Source organism: Schistocerca nitens, chromosome 2 (assembly GCF_023898315.1).
Source record: "Schistocerca nitens isolate TAMUIC-IGC-003100 chromosome 2, iqSchNite1.1, whole genome shotgun sequence".
Lineage (NCBI taxonomy): Eukaryota > Metazoa > Arthropoda > Insecta > Orthoptera > Acrididae > Schistocerca > Schistocerca nitens.
Genome location: NC_064615.1, coordinates 788,597,950 through 788,620,408, shown reverse-complemented (window position 1 = coordinate 788,620,408; position 22,459 = coordinate 788,597,950).

The following is a 22,459-nucleotide window of genomic DNA, read 5'->3' as shown; positions in this document are numbered from 1 at the left end:
CACACTAAAGTTCATGGTGGGCGAATCGGCAGCATATGTGTGTGAGATCACCACAGCGTGAGGTGCAACAATGGCAACTTGACCCTTAGCCTTCAGTAAGCATTCAGCTTCCATCATGTCACTTGATCTACGAAGATAGGGCTTATGGCAGTTGCTATTCTTCGAAGCAAAACAAAAAATAATATTGCGGTAAACTGATAATTTTTACTTTGGGATCGTCTAAACACAACAGAATGAAGCCAATTTTTGTGCCATATGCATTTCGCTTTTATTGTTTGCAAAGCATCTTCATTTGCCTGAAATACGCACATATTTTTGTTTATGCTACTTAGTTTACGTTTAGGATGGTGTATATAAACGCTATTAACAGTTCCAACACGTCTTGCTTTTCTGTGATGTATAATAATATAAAGTTGTACTTACTGATTTCATAGATGTTGATCTACATGTTGTGGTTTTCTTCCTGTGTTTCCGCTGTTCCTCTTCTTCTTTATCGAGTCATCAGTTTTCGACATGTTTGATGCGGCCCATAGTGAATTCCTCTCCTGTGCCTAAATTTTCATCTCAGAGTAGTACTTGCAGCCTGCATCCTCAATTATTTGCTGGATGTATCACATTATCCTTGTCTCTCTACATATCTTGCCCTCTCCAGCTCCATGTAATACTACGTAAGTTATTCCCTGATGTTTTGTCACGTCTCCTTGTCAGTGATTTCCATATATTCGTTTCTTCCCCGATCCTCAACAGAACCTCCTCATTCTACACCTTATCAGTCCACATAATATTCAACAATCTTATGTAGCACCACATTTCAAATGTCCGACAAAATGAAACACCTGCAGCCGCCCTTCTGATGCTGTTTTATTATATTGCAATCAGATTGGTGAAGCAATACGCCATCTTCATCCCTTAACGACGTTGAGGGGCTGAACTCCAATCGCATACACGATCTCCTCAGTGGCCTACATCTGTGGATGGGCTTCGGTAGAATACTGTAAAAGCGGTGTTGTGTCCGATGGTTGTACACACAACATCGCTTTTACAGCATTCCACGGAAGCCACTTCATGTATGTAATGTATGTAGGCTACTCGGAGGGTCGTGTATACGACTGGAGTTCGCACTCACGGCGTCAATTAAGATCTGAAGCTAGTAGGAAATGAACACTCGTTTCATGTTCTTCTATTGCTACTGTTTTCAACTGTCATCATTGAATGTGTTTTCGTTTTTGTGATATCTACGGTCTATTTTTGTGTATCATACACAAAAACAGATCATAGATAACACAAGAAATAAGCACACACACACACACAATTATATATATATATATATATATATATATATATATATATATATATATATATATATATTCAGCGAAGGTCAAAAAGGTGGCATGAACGTCCATTTACAGAAGGTGTTCGAAGTTATGACAATTGGTATCAATTCAGCGCTACAATCTTCCTATCGTGGATTGAGTGGTATTCCTTATCACTTCGGCACTTATCGAAGCACATGCTCTGATAATTCTGTCTCGCATATCGTGCAAATAGTAAATATTCGTCGAATACGGCGTATTAATCTAAGGTGCTATTGACATGTAAACACCATTCGACGCTTTCGCATTACAACAGTAACAAGAACAGTAAGACTAGTATCAAATCAGGCGAATATGAATGACGTATTACTTCGAAGAACAAGTCGATATGCTTCTCATTTACGGAGAATGCGAGCGAAATTTAATGAGAGCGAGAGACTTATACGCTGAAAGATATCCTCAACGTACTCACCCTACACGTCGTACATTTAAATATATGTATGATAAACTGAGAACAACTGTATCTTCAACGCATCGGAAACATATGCGGCAAAGGAAAGTTACTAACGAGGAAATGGAAATTGGTACGCTTGGCATTGTGGTTCGAGACCCTCGTGTTAGTTCGCGTCAAATCCAAAGGGAATCTGGCACGAGCCAGAGTAGTGTAGTTCGTGTTCTGCATCGCCATAAATATCATCCTTACCATATCAGTCGCCACCAAGAATTAACTGGTACGGATCATATGCGTCGCACTGAATTCTGCCGATGGACTCAACTTCAGATTCAGAGGGATGACACATTTATTAACCTGATTTTTATTTACTGACGATGCTACATTCACGAACCATGGTAATGTTAATTTGCATAACATGCATTATTGGGCAACTCAGAATCCATGTTGGCTGCGGCAAGTAGCACACCAAAAACCGTTTTCGGTGAATGTATTATGTGGGATTCTGGAGGACAGAATTATAGGCCCCTATTTCATCGAAGGAAATCTTAATGGTAGGAAGTACACCACAATGCTGCAAGAAACATTAGGTCTCTTATTGGAAAAAAAAACTTTTACGAAGAAAGAATAGACTGTGGTATCAACACGATGGGTGTCCGGCACATTTTTCGTCAATGGGTATAAATGAGTTGCACAGACAATTCCCCAATCGTTGGACTGGAGACTTAGGAGATGTATCGCGGCCGGCTCGTTCACCATTGTTGCCACTGGATTTTTTCTAGTGGGGATTAGTGAAAGACTTTGTTTATAAATACGTTCCAAATACACGTGAAGATATGCGAGAGAGAATTGTCGGAGCACGTGCATCGATAAATACCGATGTGATGAGGAATAGCCGGCCGGAGTGGCCGAGCTATTCTAGGCGCTACAGTCTGGAACCGCGCGACCGCTACGGTCGCTGGTTCGAATCCTGCCTCGGGCCTGGATGTGTGTGCTGTCCTTAGGTTAGTTAGGTTTAAGCAGTTCTAAGTTCTACGGGACTGATGACCTCAAAAGTTAAGTCTCATAGTGCTCAGAGCCATTTGAACCATTTTTTATAAGGAATACCACTCATTCCACGATAAGAAGACTGCAGCACTGCATTGATACCAATGGTCATCACTTCGAACACCTTATGTAAATGGACGTTCATGCCACCTGTGTGACCTTCGTTGACCTTCAAAGACCTTACTGTTGGATATCATTCGATTCGTCTCGGTAATCGCTATCAGAAAATAAGTACCAAACTATAGCACCATATTTAAGAAAACAAAGTTGATCTTAATATCTCTGGCGCGACCCCACCTAGCAAAAAAAAAAAAAAAAAACCAACGTCATATTATGATCCCCGTTGTCCCATGAAACTTTTGTTCCACAAACTTTTCAGCTCGTATCGTACTTGCGTAGTTATTCTTGGTGGAAATACTCACCCTGTTCGTACTTCATTGCAATTTTGACGTTCAAGTTGGTATATTTCTGATTTTCACCGGTGATATACATAGTCTTCAAAATCGCATCTGTAACGAAGATGTGTTCCAAGCAGAGAGCTGTCATTCAGTTTCCTTTGGCGGAAAAGGAGAGCAGCACAGAATTTCGTAGGATCATGCAGAAAGTGAAACAAAGCACGGTTAGGTGTTGGACGAGGCGTCCGCCACCATCGCATCAAGGTCGCGTAAACCTGTCAGATCTCCTGCAAGCCGGGCAGCCGCACGCTGCTGTGACTCAATGTAATGATGGAACGTGAGGGCACCTTCATTCGCGGTGATTGATCACAATCAAACGCCCAGAGCTGCAGAACTGGACGTATCTGTTGGTAGTACTGACACAGTGGTAAACCAGCTAGAGTAGTCAAAGGTGTGTGCCCACTGGTTTGCTTGCCGCCTGATACAAGGCCAAAAACAGCAACAAAGGACCATCTGTGCGGAAATGTTTGCGCGTTACGAGGTTTATCGTGACAATTTCTTGTCGAACGTCGTGACAGGCGATGAAAATGAGTTCATCAATTCGAAGCAGATCTATGGAGCGACGCCACACCACCCCTCCTTCGAATAAAAACTAAAGCCCCATCGTCAGTCGGTGAAGCCATGGTGCAGTGTTCTGGGACTCTGAAGGGGCTGTTCTATTTGATTTATTCCCTCATGGTACATCCTCTCCCGCCCCCCCCCTCCCCCCCCAAATCCTGAAGTGTATTGTGCTACCCCGAGGGACTTGAAGAAACGTCTTCAGCGTGTTCACTGCCGCAAAAATGCACTAATTCAACATGACAATGCAAGGTCTCTCACAAGTCTTCGCACACGAGAGCCTCGCACTTCCCAACTTTCATCTGTTTCGCCCAATGAAGAATGCACTCAGCGGGAGGCAGTAAGTGGTGGTGAGGATTTTACTGATGCAGCATTTGGTTGACTCCAACGTCGACCAGTAGAGCTTTTATACAGGTGCCCCCAGCAAGGTGGCGGCGTAAGGCCGTCACATTGAACGGAGATAATGTTGAGAAATAAGGTTTTGTAACCATAAGAGTGCGGAATAGTATTGGGTATTGAAATCATGAATAAAACCAACCTGTGATTCTTGAAGTCTTCCGGGAGCAGAGAATATTATGAGAGGTTTCGGAATTGCACCCGGATCATGTTGAACTCTTGAATATTTCGGCTGGCAACTAAATGCGTTTCAGCGCCAATTTTTGCTACAAAGCCGACTTTCAGTCTCCAGTGGCGGACACTCACCTGAAAATGGCTGGACAGTTGCCAGCCGAGACATTGGCAGCAGTTCGAAACCTCATAGAATAAAACCAACCTGCTTTTAGGAAGGAAAGGTGTTGCATTACTTATTGAACACCCCTTGTATTTTCCGCGACGGTGGTGGTATTACGAAACAGTGTCACTGTAGGTAACACAAGGCCACGCTTTTCCTACAGTGGTTTGAGGAGCATGGCGTTGCACTTTTACGATGTCTTGGCTGCCAAATTCACGTGAACTTGACGAAGGACACAATCGGAAGATGACTCCACGCTCACAAACAAACGGATAATGATTTTTGGGAATTTCGTGACCCGTGCGTAGACACATAGTGCCACATGCCTGCAGAAACATACCAAACATCGGTCGATTCTATGCTACGCAGAATCGCTGCTCTAGTGCGTTCCGAAGGTGGACCGTCAACTCGTTAAGAAAGTGTTCGTTATGTTTTGTATCTAAATTGTTGTCACCACAAGGGTGTTGTCTAACAGCTCAAAAAGTTCCAGATTAGAAAAATATTTGTTAAAAAATTTACTTAAACTGGAAACTGGAGGTAAAACTTAAAAAAAAAAAAAAGAGAGGGAGAGAGAGAGACAGAAACCTAGGGAGAGTTTACAGGTTGATGCGAGGCTCTCAATTCATTTAGGTAAGGGAACTATAAATCTACATAGGAAATTTTTATAACAGAAAACCCAGCACTGGGGGTGCCAGTCGGAAGCCTGTAAGGAGCTCACGGTTATTCAGTGTGGTAGGGAGCAGACGCTGCTACGGCTGCCCGTGAAACAAACACCGCCGACTGCAGCAAGTGCAGACTCGTCGCACTGAGTGCCGGCGCTGCGCTCGCTATACGATAGCCGCCCGGAAGCAAGAGGCAGTTCGCAGCCCTCTGCTATTGCTATTGCGGCTCCTGCTACTCTTTACCCCTCATCTGGTGTGCATACACGAGTACCATCCAGGTAGCAGGCACTATGGACGGTTTGCGTGTACTATTGTCTAATACAGTACCAAAGCAATAGCAGGCACGTTTCGCGGTAATGCACCACTTATTTCGTGCCGTGCGGAGATCGCCTGGGAATCACCAGCTGTAATACTGCACTCCTTGCTGTAGTGAGACGTAATTTCGTCAGGAGAAGTACGAATCCACAACAGCTGTTTTACACCGAGAGAGAAAAAAAAAGGTCATTGCAGCGGAACGAGATGAATTCTGAAACAACTCCATTTTTAACTGTGGCATACCTCTATATTTTTGGGAAAAAACAAATGTCGAGCGCTACACAGTGTACTGATGGAAATGATATTTTGTACAGGAAATAATGTCTCTGTCGAGAATGATTTTCAAAGCAATCTGTTGATAAAGATTGTAGCTACGTTGTGTTATCTACTATTGGTACTGTGACTGTGTAAAAACCCGTTCTTTTCGTTGCCGTAACATTATAATTAAATTATAGGGTAAAATTTGCTTTCATTCAATTTCCTGCATATACTGCCGGCCAAAAGTGCAACACCCACAAGGACAAAGTCATTTTATTAACGAGTTATGGTAAAGGTAGTTCATCATTGTAGGAGTGTGTGACAACAAATTCCGACCAAATGAAACACAAATCCCAGTAAAGGGTGTCCAAACGGTAGCATCACTGTAGTGTGTACCCCTATATGGCGGGAACGAAGGCGTGTATTGTCGCTTGCAAACGATCGTAATGTTACCGAATGGCATCCTGTTATGGATTTTACCAAGCATCTTCCGTCTTTGGTTGCAGTTTGGTAGTGGTTCATGCAAGCTCTGGAGGACGAGTACGTTCCCACTTCACCATATCCCGTCCGTGTTCATGAAGTGATTTTACATAACAGCAGACGTATACGGACGAGCATTTTCCTGATTAAAAAGCACATCGCCTTCCTGCCAAAGAAACGGCAATAGTACAGAAACACCAGTTGTGGCGCAAGTTGTACTGATGGTTCCACACACCATGAAGCCGGGGGTGGCACTTGTGTGTCGTAGGCGAACGCACTCTGGAATAGGCCGCACACCAGCTCTACGCGTTACCCGTGTACGTCCATCACTCGCGTACAGATAGAGGCTACATTTTCACTGACAACGACAGAGCGCCATTCTAAACTCCAGTCGACCCTTTCACGACACCAGAGTAACCATGGTTACCGGCGTCGATGTATCAATGATAGCCTACCCAGTTGCACACATCATCTTCTTCTTCTTGTTGCAGCGGATGGTTCGGAATGTTCCTCGGTGACATAACAGGCGCAAATGTGTCCGAGTTTCTTCCCTGGGTGATGCTCGATCCGCCACCACCGCTCGAACAAATCTTCGAACTTGACGTTCGTCTGTACTACGCAGGCGTCCAGAATGTGGGCTATCAGGTGTGCGAATTTTCCACAGACCACTGCTGGAAGCAGCCACAACACCATCGATACATTGTGCCCAACATGTGCATCAGTCCATCGATGCGTCTATCCAGCCTCCAACAGGTCTACGATGAGACCCGGTCAAATGGCTGCAGTTGTTGAAAATTAGCATGTACTTTTCGTTGGGGATTTGCTGTATCGAAGATGAATATTTTAATCACAGTTTACCCATAAATTGAGCACAGTTAGTATCTGCAGAGAAAAACTGCGGGCGCACAGACCAGTCTTATGAGCGGCATGTGATCGCCGACGACAAATGTGTCACCAGCAGGAGAACCTCTCAGTTTCCAAACATTACACCCTGGTGCCACTGAACACAGTCCTTGAAGATGCTACATCTTTCTTCGAGGACTATGGAACAGTGTGTCTCTTACGGTTCATCCGAACTTATCTTTAAGAATGAAGTAAAAAAAATAGTGGTACATTTTTGCTTACACATGAACACGTACTATTTGTTTTTTATATAGTTCTCGGAATTCAGAAAGCATTATCTTTCACAGGCATGATTATGGATCCTAAGGATTCTCTTTACAATTACTTCTAGGATCAACAAATGGTTCAAATGGCTCTAAACACTATGGGACTTAACATCTGAGGTCATCAGTCCCTACACTTAGAACTACTTAAACCTAACTATCACACAAATCCGTGCCCGAGTCGGGATTCGAACCTGCGACCATAGCAGCAGCGTGATTCCGGACTGAAGCGCCTAGAACCGCTCGGCCACAGAGGCCGGCTAGGATCAACATTTCAGTTTATCTTTCACCAATGTTCATTATGTCCTTCATCGAACTTCCAGTCAAGGTCGTTCGATAACTTCAAGATCATGACTAAAGACACCGAATTCAGTGCTGCTGCTATGCGGTTTCGCATTTTAGCCACAGTGTTGGATGGGGAAGCACATACAAGGAAACTTTCATAAAGCTTCACATCAGATGCCGTGAGATGAGGCGATACAGAAGTCTAAAAAGCAGTAAAAGATTGGTACACCCTTACCACTGATCGTTGGTTGAAGCTCACATTGTAGCCGCGTTACTGAGCACTGAACGTGGTAGAAAATTGTTAAAGTCATCTCAACACCAGGAATGAATCCACAAACGCAACTTTTTGTTGCTTATCACTACCATGAAAGGCTTGTACCTTTGTCCCGTATGAGGTGCTCTGCCGTATAGTTAAGACTGAGCTTGAATTGTTGACACAGGTAACACGAATCTTCTTTTCTTTCTGTGATAAGACAACCTCTATTCCGTGTAGATTGGTTAATAACGAGTGAGCGAGCGAATGTTTGGTTCACCAGGGAAGTACAAATGACAAGTACATGAATTAGATTCTATTTGTAACTTAAAATTTTCGCCAGTTTTCTCCTACATGCCCCGTAGTTAAACGTACTCGTGTCAGATGTTACAACTTATAATAATTGTATGCTTGAATCCAATAAATTTTCCTTTAACCTATGTAATGGTATTCATGATCGAAACTCTTTGATGATAAATAAACACACACTACAAGAGCTTCTGGTGGTTTCATGAAGCCGCTCTTTAATCCTCTGAAATTGCGCAGCAGCAAAAGCTTTTCCATTCCATGCGTTGGTGATACAACATCCGGTATGTAGCTTGAGGAGAAGAAGTCTCGGTTGCGATATTGAGATTTCTGTTTATTTATTCATCTTTGACGATTGTTTCGTCTAGTTCAAGGCATCTTCAAATTGTCGGACAAATATTGGTGAGAAAGTTATGGATATAAGTGATAAAAAAATCCACAAACATAAGTTGCTCTCGTCATTTGCATTTGCCTTGTTTACTCATATTGTACATGAAGAGGGAAGATTATTTTAGAGGATGTTTTATCATCGATATCCATAGCTTGCTTATCAACATTTACCGCCCAATCTGTAGGATTGAATCAGGCGAAACGCGCGTCATTGGTGATTAAATAAACAGTAATTTCAACCTCGCAATCAAGACCGTGTTCTTCTTCTCAATTATGAAACAGTTTTTACTGAAAATGTTAGAGAACTAATACGCAAACACAGGTTCACTTACGGCTCAGAGACAGTATCCGAGTTTTACTTCTAAAGCCTCTCAGTGGAAGAAAACAGTAGCAGTATTTACACTTTCCAGAAATGTGTTTAAATTCATTGTTTGACTAATTGAGATCAGAATGTTTCATTTTTGAAAATCACCATCGAAGCCGTAGAAAACAAATATCATCCACTGGCGTTCGTGAAAATAGCACACCAAGACGGACGCATCTGACTGAAATGATAGAACTTTAAGTTTCGTTATTACGGGATGATTCACATATTGTATCAACATTCTCTAAACGTACTGATAATGAACCAAAGAAGATCCAGATATGTTCCTAAGGTATCTCCATTCACTTGCCTGCTGTTGCTCGATGACCGATCTCCCTCGCGTGCTGTGTTCGGTCCTGTATAGCCAGTTACGGTCACTGTCTTTTCCTTGGTGCGTCAAAATATATTTTTCCCTTTCTCTCGGAATTGTATTTGTACACTGTAGGACTCTTCCTTTCTTTACGCTACATTTCTGAACATCCTCCCTTTGATACCTCTTAAAACTTTCATTTCTGCTCTCTGAGTTGCCTTTGTTTTTATTCAAACCCGTCACTCGCGTCTACAAAAGAATGTAGACACAGTAACCATCTTATAAAGTTTGGTGTGGTGTTCAGTTTTCGTGGTAACTTCTTTTATTTCAATTTGTTTATCGTATCATACTCACAAGATAAGCCGTAATAAAGTTATGTGAAGCAGTGGAACTGATCTTATATACTATTATAAATAACAGTTTTAGGTTTGGTAGTATACTTGTGTAGGAATTTAATGTCCAGATCTATGTTATTAATTTTATGTTGTATTCAGTTGAAGTGATGCTTGTTGTAGTGCCATCAGCATAAAAAGTGCATGGACCAGTGACACCATATTCAGTTGATCCTCTTTATTAATTCTAATATATGACCTGCTTGTAAAATAAAAAAGTAAAAGCATTGTATAATCCAGGGGAAAACTGTTTTCTGGACTCACATCTACACTCACTTTTACCATATCTGAAATAGTTTGTGTTTTAAGAAATATTTTTAAACACTAAAGTAATTCATAATAGGTTTCTACGTCCGATTTGGTTTCAGATTTTTCAGTAATACCGTGAAACGCTTTCTCAAGGTCAGCCAAAACAAATTAGTTTCTTGGTTATTAAGTGCTCTGGTGTTGTACTTACTCTGCTATTAAGACTTCTAGCATGTAACTTGTATTTAGAGTCTTATACCTCTACTGACCTACGGAATTGGTTTTATCACCTGTATCTCATTATATTATTACATTGGCCTATTTACCGATTAACATCAATTCGATGGGCAACACGTTACGTAAATGGACAGAAAAGGAAGTATGATATTCCTACTTAAATATGCTGTGTAATTCACTGAGGGAATTGCAGTCCTTGATCTAGGGTTGCTGCTTTGATTATCGTCTGTACGTAAGAGTCGAAATGGCAGTGATATCCCTAATCGTTGTAAATGTTTTTAATACAAGCTGCCAGACTGCGTTCAGCTCGCTATCTCTCGAAGAAAGGATGATGAAGGGTTCGCATGAAAGCCGTACATAGTTAACCATACAATTTGTTATTTCTGATAACGGCTTAATGACATGTTTTCTACTCTAACCCTCAAAAGGCGCGGTCAGACTCTTTATTAAGATTACCCAGACTATGCACATTGCTCCATAATCGAGTCAGTACTGAAAATGAATCTTTACGCTATGTTACAACTAGTCGAATAAGATGGCACTTATTCAGTAGAACGCTTTGAATGCGTGGTCACGAATGACTAGTGATAAGTACAGTCAAACTTTATCATCAGAACCGAGACATATTTACGTCTCAGCTGCATATACTTCATCAAACTACTGTCATCACAATATGCAGGGTGTTACAAAAAGGTACGGCCAAACTTTCAGGAAACATTCCTCACACACAAATAAAGAAAAGATGTTATGTGGAAATGTGTCCGGAAACGCTTAATTTCCATGTTAGAGCTCATTTTAGTTTCGTCAGTATGTACTGTACTTCCTCGATTCACCGCCAGTTGGCCCAATTGAAGGAAGGTAGTGTTGACTTCGGTACTTGTGTTGACATGCGACTCATTGCTCTACAGCACTAGCATCCAGCACATCAGTACGTAGCATCAGTGCATCAGTGCAGTCAGTGCAATGTTTACAAATGAGGAGTTGGCAGATGCCCATTTGATGTATGGATTAGCAAGGGGCAATAGCCGTGGTGCGGTACGTTTGTATCGAGACAGATTTTCAGAACGAAGGTGTCCCGAGAGGAAGACATTCGAAGCAATTGATTGGCGTCTTAGGGAGCACGGAACATTCCAGCCTATGACTCGCCACTGGGGAATACCTAGAACGACGAGGACACCTGCAATGGACGAGGCAATTCTTCGTGCAGTTGACGATAACCCTAATGTCAGCGTCAGAGAAGTTGCTGCTGTACAAGGTAACGTTGACCACGTCACTCTATGGAGAGTGCTACGGGAGAACCAGTTGTTTCCGTACCATGTACAGCGTGTGCAGGCACTATCAGCAGCTGATTCGCCTCCACGGGTACACTTCTGCGAATGGTTCATCCAACAATAAGTCAATCCTCATTTCAGTGCAAATCTTCTCTTTACGGATGAGGCTTCATTCCAACGTGATCAAATTGTAAATTTTCACAATCAACATGTGTGCGCTGACGAGAATCCGCACGCAGTTGTGCAATCACGTCATCAACACAGATTTTCTGTGAAAGTTTGGTCAGGCATTGTTGATGATGTCTTGATTGGGCCCCATGTTCTTCCACCTACGCTCAATGGAGCACGTTATCATGATTTCATATGGGATACTCTACCTGTGCTGCTAGAACATGTGCCTTTACGACACAACATGTGGTTCATGCACGACGGAGCTCCTGCACATTTCAGTCGAAGTGTTCGTACGCTTCTCAACAACAGATTCGGTGATCCATGAATTGGTAGAGGCGGACCAAGTCCATGGCCTCCACGCTCTCCTGACCTCAACCCTCTTGACTTCCATTTATGGGGGCATTTGAAAGCTCTTGTCTACGCAACCCCGGTACCAAATGTAGAGATTCTTCATGCTCGTATTGTGGACGGCTGTGATACAATACAGCATTATCCAGGGCTGCATCAGCGCATCAGGGATTCCATGCGACGGAGGGTGGATGCATGTATCCTCCCTAACGGAGGACATTTTGAACATTTCCTGTAACAAAGTGTTTGAAGTCACGCTGGTACATTCTGTTGCTGTGTGTTTCCATTCCAGGATTTGAAGAGAAGTAATAAAATGAGCTCTAACGTGGAAAGTAAGCGTTTCCGCGTTTCCAGTCACATGTCCACATAACATATTTTCTTTCTTTGTGTGTGAGGAATGTGCTGTGTTGGCAGAAGAGCCAACACCGCATTGCTAGAGAAGGCCTAAATGCACGCGTTTAATTACACGCAGACTGGCGTGAGGTCTGGAACAGTTAAGGGAATTTTTAGTAGCAAATAAAGTACGTAGTTGATGTAATACTTAACTTTAATCCATAACTCTAGAACATCGGTCTGACGGTACAGTAATAAGAAGCTCAATATAAATTGGTAATGGCGCCTTGCTAGGTCGTAGCAAATGACGTAGCTGAAGGCTATGCTAACTATCGTCTCGGCAAATGAGAGCGTATTTGTCAGTGTAGCATCGCTAGCAAAGTCGGCTGTACAACTGGGGCGAGTGCTAGGAAGTCTCTCTAGACCTGCCATGTGGTGGCGCTCGGTCTGCAATCACTGACAGTGGCGACACGCCGGTCCGACCTATACTAGCGGACCGCGGCCGATTTAAAGGCTACCACCTAGCAAGTGTGGTGTCTGGCGGTGACACCACAGAATGTTTCCTGAAACTTTGGCCGTACCTTTTTGTAACACCCTGTATGGCATTACATGGCATTACCAATCCTTTGCTGAAGCTCGATCGTTCATGACAAACAAGGCCTGTTTTTCGGCTGTAGAAGGTACTCCTTAGAATAAATATATGCCACATGTGTGCAATATTGTTTGTTGTTGGCACATTGTAACAGACTTCCTAAAATATTCAGTTCGACCTTGTTAGGCATGTTCCATAACTACTCTATCAGTGATTCATGATTTGGATTAGTCAACTCATACAAATACCAGGGCGTGGCAGTTTGAAGCACAATATTCTATGTTGATGTGAAAAGCAGGTGGACTGAAAAGATAGGGAAGGAAAGGGTTCTCCGCAGAATCGACTAAGCAAGGAACACATGGAAAACACTGACAAGAAGAGCGGTCTGGGTGATAGGATATGTGTTAAGACATCAGGGAATAGGGTGTTAGCGGGTAAAAACTGTAGGTTGAGACAGAGTTTTAAATACATCTAATAAGTAAGTAGCAAAGGGTACAGCAATAAGCCGCAAATGACGTTTGTTGGCTATCTAGATTTCCGTCACTGCGTGGCCATCTTCAGTGCTAAAAAACATACGAAGAATCAGTTACAGTGGGGTAATACGCTTTCCTTATTAAGTGTAAAATTCCATAGGCTTTAAGTGAAAGTCATTCATAAAATACGTATCAGCAAACGTAAGTTAAAATATTAAAAGCACTTGTATATATAGGCAGTTCCGACTGATTTATTCACGTCAAAGGTTGAGTTCATAATGAGGCCGCCGTTGATGTACTGCATACCAATCTATAGCGTCGTCGATACATGTATGATGCGTTGACAACATTAATTCATTTTATAGTACAGTTCGTATGTTTTGTCATTGTATTTATTTCATACTTTTAAATGTGTAGAAAGTTTTATTCTATTAAAAGTTTAGTAAATGTAAAATAATAAATAGAATGATAAATCTTTCGAAATGTACATTAAAGTTAATACATGTTATCAATGCATCATATATCTAAGGATGGCGCTGTGGATTCGTATGACGTACACTAAAACCAGCTGCGTTCTTATGGTGTCAGCAGCGTTTTTGTGGACTCAGCCTCTGAGATGAATAGTCTAGTTCGTAGGTGCACATACAAGACATTAAAATGTTTTAACTTACATTTACTGGTATGTCTTTTCTACCTGACTTATACTGAAACTCTACAGTTACTAAGGCATGCATGTTACCTTATTGTAACTGGCTCTGTACATGATTTTTAGCTCTGAAGCTGGCCACAGATTGACCGAAATGTTGTGCGAGGAACATCATTTGCGATTGATTTCTGTACCGTTTACTACTTGAAATGAATACAGATTCTGGGCACAAATGTTACCCTATGGCATCAAACCTGACATCCAACAAGTATTTGAGAACACAATAGCAAGTGCTACCCTTGGAAGAAAAGATTGGCGCAATATCGGAGTTCATGCCGGAGCCGCATGAAACCAGTCGGAAAAGTGATGATCCAATTACAGAAAAAAATCTGTTTTTCGGAGTATGAAATTGATTGATCACATTGGCTCAGTCGGAGATAAACTATGCGGCAGACTTCGGTTTATAACTGGGATCCTGGGAAAATGCAGTAGGTCTCCGAATAAGGTTGCTTACCTAACACAATATTGCCCGAGTGTGTGGGGCAAATATGAAATAGGCCTAAGAGTTAGTAGTAATACACAAAGAAGAGCATCTGAGGTGATTACAGGTTTATGTGGTGAATGGGGGAGTGTCATGTTTATGGTAAAAGATCTGAAGATAAAACACAAACTATTCCACAAGACATTATTTCCAAAGATTCGTGAATCAGTATCAGGTGAGGAATACAGGAATACACGAGAACACCGTACGTATTATTCCTATCATGATTATTAGGAGAAGAGTACGTTAATTACAGGGTGCACAAAGTAGTTTAAGCAATCATTCCTCCCACGGGGCCCGCAGCTCGTGGTAGTGCGGTAGCGTTCTCGCTTCCCGCGCCCGGGTTCGATTCCCTGCGGGGTCAGGGATTTTCTCTGCCTCGTGATGACTGGGTGTTGTGTGATGTCCTTAGGTTAGTTAGGTTTAAGTAGTTCTAAGTTCTAGGGGACTGATGACCATAGATGTTAAGTCCCATAGTGCTCAGAGCCATTTGAACCATTTGAACCTCCCACGGGCGATACGCGAATGGAACGTGAAGTAGCACTACTGAATGACAGATGTGGAAGTAGCCTCAGCCATGGTTTCCAGTGTATGGATTTATATGTTTTGAGTTTTTCAGTGTACTCTCAGTGACCTTAGCAATCGTACCATTACTTGATGGAGAAATACATTCATGGAAAATGGAGGCGACCATTCAGATTCGGCACAACTTTGATATAAGGGTAACCCGTTTCAGAATTTCATCATCAGACGGTCTCGGATTAACTACCATTACCAACAAATTATTTTAGTTACATATAATTCTGCATTTCCGTACTGTTATATCTGTTCGCATTATATAACGTATAACAACTTGTAAGAATCGAGTCCGTTGTTTCCGAAATAGTTTGACCATTATTTAAGTTCTGCACATGCCAAGGCATCAAATTTTGACAAGTAATGATCCTGATACTACATCGTCAACTATGATATTCGTGGATGTTTTTGATGTCCTTACGCGTCTATTTCAAGTTAGACTGTAATACAGTCTAATAATATACCATTACACTTTTTAATAAAATGATTTAAAATATTTTTAATTGTAATATTAGCATCTATTTTAATTCAAATTGTTGCCACTCATCTAAGCTTACCTAAATGGTTCTATTTTATATCGGCTGTTATATGTTCGATTATTTTAATACGACTACAGTTAGTTATACTCATGTAACATTTTAGCTTTTGATGGCTATACATTTATACCAACTTGACTGTTGTTACGATCCAATATTATACCAATTTTTAGAATTTAAAAGTGAAATACTTTTAACTGCAATACTAGCTTCTACTTTACATCAAGCTGTTGCCACTCATCTGCGTTTACCTAAAGGGTTCTGTTCGATGTCAGCTATTATACGTTCGATTATTATAGTATAGAGGTCATACTTATGTAAGATTATAGTTTTTAACGGCTATAAATTTAAAACAGCTAAGCTTTTGCTACGGTCCAATAAAATACGAATTTTTAAAAATTAAAAAGAAATCCTTTTAACTGTGATATTAGTTTCTATTTTATTTCACGTTGTTGCCAGTCATCTGGGTTTACCTAAAGCGTTATGTTCTGTGTCGGCTATTATACGTTCGAATATTGTAATATAAATCAATGTAATATAACTACGAATGGTCACACTTATGCAACATCTTAGCTTTATAAACTTATAACAGCTAGGCTTTTGTTACGGTCCAATATCATACCAAAATTTTAAAAATTAAAAATAATTCTTTATACTGTAATATTAGTTTCTGTTTTACTTCACTTTGTTGCCACTCATCTAGCTGTACGTAGAGGGTTCTGTCGTATCTTAGTTATTCTATTGGTCATATGTAACATTTTACTTTGTGATAGCTATAAACTCATTCCTGCATAAGTTATATTTTATTATATTATGTGTTTTACATCGGTTTCATGTTTACGTACATTGTACTACACCAATTAATGGTTATAAATACGTCATCTGTTTCGATAATTGACTAACGTGTATGTCAGTTACGTCGTTCACTTCGTTTCCTTACAACGCACATTTCATTTTGTGCAAATTTTGTCTAATGTCAATATGAGTTTATTCTCCAAATAAGTAGCATAAATGTATGTTTGTCAAGTTGTTCACGATGTTGTGACATGTAGTGTGTCACTATGTATGGTTTCTCTGTAAAGTATGGTTTCATTTGTATGATCAGTTACCGGCCTTCGTTTACTTCTTACATAGCTTAATCGCCACAGTGAGTTTTTCCCTGGTTATCTTCAAACAGGCGACGTAACTCTTGAATATTCCTATATTTTATAGGTCTGTAGTATATTCAGTCTATTTGCTGATTTTCATGAGCCTTTTGCTAAAGTTCGATTTAAATGTAAGTATTATATTAATAGTAAATTATGTATATCGATCACAAACAAGCATAGTTAAGTTAGTACGTATATACAATCCTGTAAATTTAAATAAGAACACCGTGAATTCATTGTCCCACGAAGGGGAAACTTTATTGACACATTCCTGGGGTCAGGTACATCACATGATCACACTGACAGAACCACAGGCACATAGACACAGGCAACAGAGCATGCACAATGTCGGCACTAGTACAGTGTATATCCACCTTTCGCAGCAATGCAGGCTGCTATTCACCCATGGAGACGATCGTAGAGATGCTGGATGTAGTACTGTGGAACGGCTTGCCATGCCATTTCCACCTGGCGCCTCAGTTGGACCAGCGTTCGTGCTGGACGTGCAGACCGCGTGAGACGACGCTTCATCCAGTCCCAAACATGCTCAATGGGGGACAGATCCGGAGATCTTGCTGGCCAGGGTAGTTGACTTACACCTTCTAGAGCACGTTGGGTGGCACGGGGTACATGCGGACGTGCATTGTCCTGTTGGAACAGCAAGTTCCCTTGCCGGTCTAGGAATGGTAGAACGATGGGTTCGATGACGGTTTGGATGTACCGTACACTATTCAGTGTCCCCTCGACGATCACCAGTGGTGTACGGCCAGTGTAGGAGATCGCTCCCCACACCATGATGCCGGGTGTTGGCCCTGTGTGCCTCGGTCGTATGCAGTCCTGATTGTGGCGCTCACCTGCACGGCGCCAAACACGCATACGACCATCATTGGCACCAAGGCAGAAGCGACTCTCATCGCTAAAGATGACACGTCTCCATTCGTCCCTCCATTCACGCCTGTCGCGACACCACTGGAGGCGGGCTGCACGATGTTGGGGCGTGAGCGGAAGACGGCCTAAGTGTGTGGGACCGTAGCCCAGCTTCATGGAGACGGTTGCGAATGGTCCTCGCCGATACCCCAGGAGCAACAGTGTCCCTAATTTGCTGGGTAGTGGCGGTGCGGTCCCCTACGGCACTGCGTAGGATCCTACGGTCTTGGCGTGCATCCGTGCGTCGCTGCGGTCCGGTCCCAGGTAGACGGGCACGTGCACCTTCCGCCGACCACTGGCGACAACATCGATGTACTGTGGAGACCTCACGCCCCACGTGTTGAGCAATTCGGCGGTACGTCCACCCGGCCTCCCGCATGCCCACTATACGCCCTCGCTCAAAGTCCGGCATGCTACCAGTGTTAAAGACTGCGATGGAGCTCCGTATGCCACGGCAAACTGGCTGACACTGACGGCGGCGGTGCACAAATGCTGCGCAGCTAGCGCCATTCGACGGCCAACACCGCGGTTCCTGGTGTGTCCGCTGTGCCGTGCGTGTGATCATTGCTTGTACAGCCCTCTCGCAGTATCCGGAGCAAGTATGGTGGGTCTGACACACCGGTGTCAACGTGTTCTTTTTTCCATTTCCAGGAGTGTATATATATATGTTATTGTTAATGCCTTCATACACTTATCCCACAACTTCTGTCTGATGATGAAATCCTGAAATGCGAAACGCACATCAAAGAATTGTGTGACCAAAATTGAGCCTTAGCACTGTAGAGTGTTTATTAGGTGTTGAAAGCTGAATGCTTGGGGGAAAAAGTCGGTGAAGAACTGGTGACTCCTGGCGAGGCCCTCGGCCCTTGCCTGCAGACAGATGTATGCCAGGTGCCAGGACACGGCGCGTAACGGTCTGCCGGTCACGCCTTGTGGGGGCCGTGGCCGCTTCGCTGCACTGCGCCGCGCCGCGCCGCGCCGCACAGCTACCCACTGTGCCAATTACTGCAGCCAGCCCGCTCTATTCTGCTCTGCCATCCGCGTCCTGACGCTCGCCGCCTCCCTGCCTGGGAGGTAGCTTCAGCTGACGCTCGCGTTGTCATAGTAACTGATTTGGAGCACCCAGTCTCTCGTGGCATTGGATTATTAAAATACTGTATATTAAACAGCCGTCCGCTTCTTCATGTTCCCTAGGCTTGTCACCTTCCTGACCAATGATTTCCGCATTGAAAGGAAATTTTTTGAGGGGCAATCCAGTAAGTTAAAGCAATTTCATTGTGCCCCCATAGGTTGACACTACTTACTAACAACATTCCTTAAATCTATTACATTCGTAGTGATTCCACAGCATTTTATTGTATATGCCCACTGTCCAAGGATGAAATGAGGAAAGCTTTCGTTTTCTGTATTTTTTGAGGAACTAAAGCGGCAGAAATTATTCATCGGGCACACCTGCAGCATGGTGCTGTGGCAGGTGGGGTCTAAAGCCCCACAATTTTCATTATTTTTTTTTTTTAATATCATGATCAGTGAGGGTTACATGTTCCAGGGATATCAGACTGAAGTAACAAGCTGGGTTGTTACCTTAAGTCATCCAGATTGCAGCTCTGTCTGATTATTGATTACAGAGAAATTTACAGCTTAGTTAAATTAACATTTGCTGGGTTCTTACCCTACAAAATGCGGTAAAGCCCTGCAGTGCTTGTCTTTGGCGCCTTTGTGATAAACGTTGATAATAAGGGCTGACTGCATAATAAAACCACTTCAAATTATCTTGTAATGTTGCAGTACTGAACAAGTTATCCAAAGTAGTATTGAACCGAAATGTCCCGTAACTCTAAACATAACGCTTAAAAATAATTGTACAAAAATTATTATTTCTTCTCCACGAAAGGGGGATTAGTAGGCTGAACTGCAAGAGTTCATTTACTGAGACTAAGCTAGCTAGGTACCTTGTAAGTAGCGTACTTTGTTAGGTTCTCTGACTGTTCCTTGAAGTACTCAGCTCTTGTTCTTCTTCTCCTTCTTCTTAGCATACTTCTTCGTCAAACAGTAACTACATATCAATATCTGACGTACTGTTGTGGTGTGAGAAATCTGAATCTGACTCAGAAGAATAATGAACTGTTTCTTTAATCTCCTTTCTTCCTTTCCTTGACATTAATGTAATGAATCTGGCTTACATTGTTTTTTATCTGTAGGACGCTCTTTTCTTCGTGAGACACGCCTTTCCGTCTCAGTAGAAAGCTTTTCTTCTTCCATTAGTTTGTTATTGGGTTTCGACTTTAGAAGCAGGGATTTTAATGCTTTGTCAGAAAGTTTCCTCTCAATCTTTATTTTAGACCCTGGAATTATATCTTCTGGTGAGATAGTCTCGCGCAGTATGCGTTGAATCTCATCTTTTTCAGGGTTTATCGCTGTCGTTACACTGTCGGAGCTGTGGGAATGTATCCCAAAACACCTGCGACGATTTGCCCCATTTTGACATTTTCTGACAAATGCGTCATTATTGATTTTGGGGATAACATGAAACAGTTATTTCCACGTGCAAATTAAGCTTAAATACAGTATTGCCAACAAGTAATTATTTTATTCTTCTTTTCGTATCCTACATTTCACAATGTTAAAGTAAAACATCAGGGAAGTTACATTTAAGCAGTAGAAAATACACTTACCTCACTTTGTAACCTCTTGAGCGTCTTGCAAGGACGACCTTTCAGGGAACGAAAAGTTAGAATAAGACAAACATGTCACCTGGTGGTCGACTCCTGAATTGATGGCACTCATATCAAAAACTTGGTGCGGATATTTATCTTACACAGAGCGTAACCATCTACCGTGTATCTTTCAAAAAACCAAAAATTATGAGTGGATACATCGCTTTAACTGTGGATGTGAATTTGTCTGCGATCCAGACCAAAGTCGGCCAGGCGTACCGAGATTCCTGAGAGAATGGTCTGTGACGACTGTCGATCCAGAATTTATGATTTTGTGCATGGATTGAACGTTAGAAAAGTTTCAGTATTAGGAATGTTGAAAATGTGTCATTTTTTGGGGGGCTAAGAAGTAGAAAGTGAGGGCGGAACGTGAACTTCACTTCACTCTAAAAGTGAGCTGTTGACGAGATGTGGGTGTATCGAATGCGCGCTGCGCTCTATGTGAGCATAAGGCAGTACCGCCCAGTGAGACATTTATGTTTCAGGGGGACATAATTCGTAAACATAGCTACATGTAAAGAAGTGACACAATGGCAAAAAGGGGCAATCGTGTTTGGCCGTACTAATCGCAATACGGTATCTGAAGTAGCTGGGTTCGTTGGTTTTTCGCTGCGGATTGTTCAACGTTTCTACAAGTAGTGGTGTAACACACGTGACCATGAAACACGATCTCAGAACTGCGGTCGGGAGAATGTTCTAACTGAGAGTGACAGGAGACGCTTTTCACGGGTTGTAAACGAAAATCGCTTCCAAACCCGAAACGAACTGCTGCAAGCAGCGAATAGAGGTCAGTCTCAACCTGTTACCGACACAACATAGAGACGGGAACTGAATGCAATGAACATTTCGAGTCAGTCACCTCACAAGAAGCCACTGCTCACCCAGGCACATAAAGACATCCATAATATGTGACAGTTTTCATTAACACTACCCCAGCCTATTATATCTTGATTGGCCTGCAAAATCACTTGACCTCATCCCACAGAAAATCTGTGGAGCTTGTTGTAACAGAGGGTAAAACGGCGACATCAGCATTCCCGTAATTTTGTGGTATTTCGCGATCGAATCTTTAGAGAGTAGCTTAACGTTGATGTGACGTACATGAACAACCCTGTGGACTCACTTCCGCAACGAATCCAGGCGGTTATCAAGTCCAGATGTAGAATTATACGGTATTAAATTATGCCTGTAGTGATTTCCCTAGGGATGTCTGATTTTCTGACCGGTGAGATTATCTATCTTCACCTAAAGTCAGCCTTCAAGAAGAAAATTGCTAATGACACCGTAATAGGATATAAAAAATCCTGTGCTGATTCTCTAAACGCCAACTGGTCGTACAGTGATAGCTACGGTGAGGTAGTGTGAGGTATGAAACCCAAAATCTAAACTAAGAGTTCAGAAAAGCTCTCAAAACATGCGATTTTGCTTCAGGATAACTGCTGCCCTCATACAATTGCTGGAGTACCCAGTCCTAGCTCCATGAGATTATCTGTCTTTGCATCCATCGAAGGAGCACCTGCAAGAATCTAAATTTTCGTCAAATGACGAGGCTACGGCGACGGATCAGGGTTCGAAGTACACTTTGCCATGAAGCTTCTTCCAGAGCGGAATTTGTAAGTTTGTCAAGAGGCGGACCAAGTGCGTGGAGATTGATGTAAATTCTGCAGGTACATGATGCAACGTGTTATGAGGCTTTCCCACATAACGTTTGTTTTTTAAAAAATGCGTTTACTTTCTGGTTTGCTCTCATATATAGGTCAAATATGCTGCTGTTGATCACCGTTGTCTCCCTTTAGGACTTTCTCTTACTCCAGTGTTTTTAGAGAGATTTAATTCTTTTTATGAAACGCAACTCTGGGTGTTCTCAGAGACGCTATCTACGGATACCATATCGTCTTCATTAAACACATTTTCCTGACACAAACTTTTTACTTACTGTGGTAGGTGGTAATCGAAGAGAAC